Source organism: Poromitra crassiceps, assembly GCF_964638095.1.
Source record: "Poromitra crassiceps genome assembly, chromosome: 17".
Classification (NCBI taxonomy): Eukaryota; Metazoa; Chordata; class Actinopteri; order Beryciformes; family Melamphaidae; genus Poromitra; species Poromitra crassiceps.
This window is the reverse complement of record NC_139635.1, coordinates 14,528,710-14,534,923: the sequence shown is the minus strand read 5'-3', so window position 1 is coordinate 14,534,923 and position 6,214 is coordinate 14,528,710.

Here is a 6,214-nt window from a genome sequence, read left to right as displayed (position 1 = left end):
TGATACTCATGATACCTCTCTGACCCTGACAGGTCAGGTTTTTTTTGTTTGTTTTGTTCTTCTTGAATCAATCTCTTCGTGACCTTGATGGCGAGCCTTCCCACCTGGATCTAGAGAGAGGGACCGTATCCCAAGATACCCCCCGTGTCGTGATCACTGGACAGGTTCTGCTGCACTCTGCGGTGTGGTAGGCCCGACTGCTGCAGACACCCCACACTCAGTCTACTCATTCACATTCCCTCCTTTCACAATCGTTTCCCCCGGATACGTACACCCCACTTCCCCTGGAACCCATACTTACCTCTCGACGTGTTTTCTTTTTGTTTTTGGACTCTGGACTGGATTCATTATGGACTTACCTCTTTCCTTCCCCGGAATCGTGAATTAGTGGCTGAGTCGCAGTATACATTCCTGCAGTGACGGGTCGTTGTTTGTATTTATTTTATTTTGTTTATTTTGAAATGTATTATTGAATTGAAACTGAACTGAATGGAAAACTGAATTTAAGGTTTGATAGTCTGAAAATTCAGGTTACAAGGGTGCACCCGAGATACACTGAACTTGGAAGTAGTTTCTATTTTGATATCAAAACACACTGTTGATATTATTGTCTTGTCTTTGGTACCAACAACTTTGTTGTTCAAATCCTTTTATTTTATATTCTCTTATATTTCTAATACAAGAAGCTGGCAATTTCATATTTGATTATTGGTCTCTGAGTCTCATTTAAACATTCACTGTGCTCCAGTAGCCGAACCCAGAACCTTCTGGCCCATTCTATTTCTATAGGTGATATTATTGTTTCTAAATTATCGTAGTAGGTGTTACACATGCTTCTCCATAATCTAGGCCAGATGAAACTCATTAAAAGCTTTGCTCTTACACATTACCCCTGCTCTAGTCCAGTGGTTCTCAACCTTTTTGAGCCACAACCCCCAAAAAACTTTAGGCTCGGGTTCACAACGCCCCCTCCTGCCGCTACCATACCCAACGAGAGTGTGCACGCATTCACACACTGATTTCACTCACTCACTGAAATTGTTTTTATAGTTTAGATAGCTTTATAATACATTAAACCATGTATGGGAGGTTTAATCATCATGAAAGAAAAATAATTTCTTATTTTTTTCTTTTTTCTCTTTTGACAATTATCCAGCGACCCCCCCCCAAAATAATATCGCGGCCCCTGGGGGGTCCCGACCCCCAGGTTGAGAACCACACAACACAGTAGATTACCCCTGCTCTAGTCACGGAGCATATCACAAAAAAGCAGATTACCCCTGCTCTAGTCATCAGCCTATCACAACACTTTTAGCTTGTTGAAGTAACATACTTTACCACTAATGATAGGGAGGGGAAATTCTGTAGTATGTTTGATTTTTCATGAAGAGAAAGCACTGCTGGTATAGCTACTGTTGCAAATGAGTATTGTACCATGTCAAAATTGAATTGATACTTACCGATACTATTGACAACTTTATATACTTCCTTTGAATGCCAAATAAACCAAGAGAAAGAACAAGTACTTTATACCTGACACCATCATAATTATAGTAAATATCTATAGTTCCTCAAACATAGAGCATATTAACTGTTGTTCTACATAGCAGTATACACCGTGTTGGGCTTAACATGTTACAAAGTAATGTGTCACTGTAATCACATTACTTTTTCCTGTAACAGAGTAAAGACATTACTGTTCCAGGTTCAGTTTCACATTCCGTTACTGATCTAACAGATCTGTTGTTTTTTTAGTTTCATTCTTTAGTCTAGTTCAACTCTTTATTGAAGTAATAATATCTATGAAAGATCCCCCTCGTCTTCTCCTGCCTTCAGCTCATGTCAGAAATACTAAACCATAAAATTAATTAAACCCAACAAAGTCTGTGTCTAATGGTGTCATGTTTTACCAGAATTTGAACTGAACTTCTCCAATTATTGCAGTTATCATTAGTAGTAGTAGTAGTCGTCGTTGTTGTCGTCGTCATCGTAATTGCTTTATATTGTAATTGCTTGATAAGTTGCTTGCTTGAAGTCCAACTCCTCATTTATTCTTTATTCAGATTGAGGAGCTGCAACTTGTCAGAGACTGACTGTGAAGTCGTGGTCTCAGCTCTGAAGTCAAACCCCTCCCATCTGACAGAGCTGGACCTGAGTCACAGCAGCCTGACTCTGCAGGGAAGTAATACAGGATGGAAGCTGCATTCAGGATTGAAGCTGATCTATGCTGGACTGGAGAGTCCACACTGCAGACTGGAGAGTCTCAGGTCAGACATCATGTTTAATAATGTGCTGATATGAATATTAACTGATTGTTTTTACTCTGCTTTATTATTATTAGGGGTTCAAGCCCCGAAGGACTGTCTGTATGTATGTATGTCTGTATGTCTTCGCACAATTGCTCAAATCTGCATCACTGACATTCACTGATGACATCACAATTACCAGTATGTCAAAATATCATCATCAGTGATGGCATCGCTAATTATTCCAGGAGTGTCTGTATGTACTCTGTAGCCACTTCTAAACATGAACTCTGGATTAAAACCAAAACCGTAAATCAGGTCTGGCTATTCCCAGCAGTTCCCTTGCTAGACATGACTCAATAAACCAGTTCATATCTTTCTAAACATGGGGAGAAGCTCCGGCGCTGCAGTTGAATGATATTGCGCAGTTTGGCAGAAGGGTGGTGCACGGCCGAGCAAAGTGGGTGGGGGGGTGGGGGGGGGGGGGGGGGGGTGCTGCGGAAAGCCTGTGGCAGTGGCAGTGGTGAAGTCACATCTGCCCTAATGAACAATCTCTACAAGCGTTTAATTTGCCTGCCAAAGGCGGAACAGCTACAAAAGAGCTTAGATCATGAATGTGTGCACAGTAATTTAAGACAGTAACAGTAAGTTAGCGTAAACTAAGTGTTCAAGTGGCTGATTTAAGTGTTAAGTGTAATGGCCTGTGGGTAGAAGCTGTTTTTGTGTCTGGTAGGGCTGGGTCGGTTTGAAAATTTTAAAACCGGTTCGATATTGCCGTCTAAACCGGATCTAACCGGTATACCGATTTTTTTTGTAATTAAAGTTTTTTTTTTTTTTTTTTTTTTTAAAGCAGGGCTCCCGAGTGTGGCCCATAACTGTCTGTAGTGCAACTTCAGTCCACCTGATAGCGATAATACACCTCTAAGCTGGTATTGTCAACCAGCAATGATACTGAATAAAAAGAAGCAGGACACCTGTGTAACAAACACACCCTGTATTTATTTCTCATAACTATTCAGCTCAACTTTTCTTCTAAACATCAAAATAATAAATGAAATAAGACTGCTGCCTATAGTGCAACTTGAGAAAAGGCTAATAAAAACACAAGCAGTGCAATCAGAATGGATTGGCTTACAGCTGAGCTGCCTTATAAACTTCAAAACTCACAAATTCACACAATATAGGGCCTAGGCATGGGTCGGTTTGAACATTTTGAAACCGGTTCGATATTCCCCAAAAAAACGTATCAAAGCGGCTGCAGTTGGTGGCGATAATGCACCTCTAAGCTGGTATGCTGCCAACCAGGACGAACACTGAATACAAATAAGCAGAACCTTTTAACTGTAACAACACACTGTTTTTATTTCTCATAACTATTCAGCTTAACTTTTCTTCAAACATCAACATAATAAACAAAATAAGAATTTTGCCTACTAGTGCAACTTGAGAAGAGGCTAATACGAACAATAGTGCAATCAGAATGGACTGGGGGGAAAAAAAAAAAAAATTAAGGTTTTTTCGGTTTGCACGTGATCAAACCGGTTTGGGCTCGTATACCGAACCGAACCGGTAAAACCGGAAATCGACCCATGCCTAGTGTCTGGTAGTTTTGGCGTATAGTGCTCTGTAGTGCCTGCGAGAGGGAAGGAGTTTAAACAGATCATGGCCAGGGTGAGATGGGTCAGTGATGATCTTTAAGTTTAAAGCCCCCCTCCAGTGTATTTTGTCATCTTTAAGATATTTCATGTGTAGCTGTGTTTTCCCTGCTCTCTTAATGAGCCACAGTGTTCGCAAGTCTATTTTGTTGACAACCTTATTCTGGGCTCAAAGTCCTAAAAATAAGCTGTTGGTAAAAACAGGTGATGATGTCAGACATTGTGGTTGTCTGACGACTGACATATGATATTCAGATAATAATAATTACTGTATGAGTTACAGTGAATAGCTGGCATTAGCCTCTGGCATTAGCTAGCTGTTAGCTTGTGAGTTATGTTAGTTACATGGCAGTAAAATGCCACTGAATGACCAGTTTGATATAACTGACAAGCAGTTTGAGTCACACTCTTTCCATAAAGCCCACCAGCTTTGATATATATTGGCTGGTTGTTGATATTTATAACAATATTGTGGCCTCTGGACTGACATTTTGCAGAGGTAGAGGCAGGAATACTGTTTCCGGTGTACCGCCTGGAAGGGAGACAAAGATCATATATTGAAGGCAGGAGCGATGCTCTTATCCTTTTTGGACAAGAGCGCCACAGCCATGATGTTGCAGTAGAACAAGGTATAAGCCTTCGGTTCTTATCAATATACTATCTTGGGCACAAATGACGATGTGTGTTATTACAGCACGTATGTTTTCATAGAACATCAATGGTGTACAGGTATGAAAAACTGACTGGAGGGGGGCTTTAAGTGTTACGGTGCTAGCTAGACCCAAAATGTTAGTGTAGCTTGTTAAATAAATGTCCCATACCTCCAGCCTAGCAAGGGTTAATTTAGGGACAGGTTGAGGTTAATTTAGGATCAAGTTATTGTTAAGTCAGGATCAAGTTCTCCATCCAACTCAAATTCTGCTTTTTACCACAATTATTTCCAGAGAAACTGCCATCTGAAAATATTGTCCATATAAAATTGGATTCTGAAACTTAACTGAACCTTGTGACAGCCGGTCTGCTTTCAGATGGAAAGACTCTATGATGCCGACATGCTGCTGATCCACACTGACAACATGCTGAAGTCCACTGGATTATGAAACACTGGATTGTTGAAAGCTTTCTGGGATATGTTATCTTATACCTGTAGCTAATTTGCTTTATTCTTTATTCAGATTGGGGGGCTGCAACTTGTCAGAGGCTTACTTTGAAGTCCTGGTCTCAGCTCTAAAGTCCAACCCCTCCCATCTGAGAAAGCTGGACCTGAGTGGATGCAGGTTGTCAGAGTCTGACTGTGAAGCCCTGGTCTCAGCTCTGAAGTCCCCCCTGTCGTGTCTGAGAGAGCTGGATCTGAGTAACAACAACGTACAAGATTCGGGGGTGAAGCTTCTCTCTGCTGGACTTAAGAGTCCAGACTTCAGACTGGAGATTCTCAGGTAAAATCAGTTTACAGTTATTTCTCAGCTGATTTGACACATTTCTCCAAATTATGGTCTGTTCTCTCAAATCAGGATTCTTGAATCTGCAAATATCACTCTGCAGGTTTTACACAAGGATTTGAGTTTTATTGATCCAGCTTCATTATACACAGCAGTGAAGCTCAGTGACTTAGAGAAGATCATCCATGTTCTGATATGTTGTCATTAGATTACCACACCTCTCTCTGTTCATCTCAGCCATAATTAACTGTCACATCTCCAGCTGCTTCAGAATAGAGCAGCTAGATATTAACCAGTGGGAATGTGACTTCATCATCTCCCAGTTTTAACACCTGTTCTCTGGTTACGTTAGATAGATAATTCATATTAAAATGTCACTGAACACATTTAAAGCAGGCTAGGTTTGGCCCTGAATTACACTGTGGAGCTCTTAGTTCCCTGTGAGCTGAGGGCCAGCTGAGATCTGCAGGTCCTCCCAACTTTCCCTCAGACTCAACACTGAACATGGTTTCACTTTAGTGAGGCTACAGATTCACTATCATCTTTAAAACTCTTTATAAAACACACTTTTATTGAGTGCTTCTTAAGCATCTTAGCGCTAAGAAGCTTCTTTAACCCTTATTAAGGCCCCCTTAAGAAGCAAATGCATTTCCCAATTGCTTCTTAGCCTAAGATGATCTTTCGTTACGAAGGCATGCATTTCCCGAAAGCTTCTTAGCGCTAAGAAGCTTCTTTGACCCTTCTTAAGGCTCCCGTAAGAAGCCAACGAAGCCAACACGTTTCCCGATTGCTTCTTAGCCTAAAATTATCTTCCGTTAAGAAGGCTGCGTTTCCCAAAAGCTTCTTAGCGCTAAGATGATCTTTCGTTAAGAAG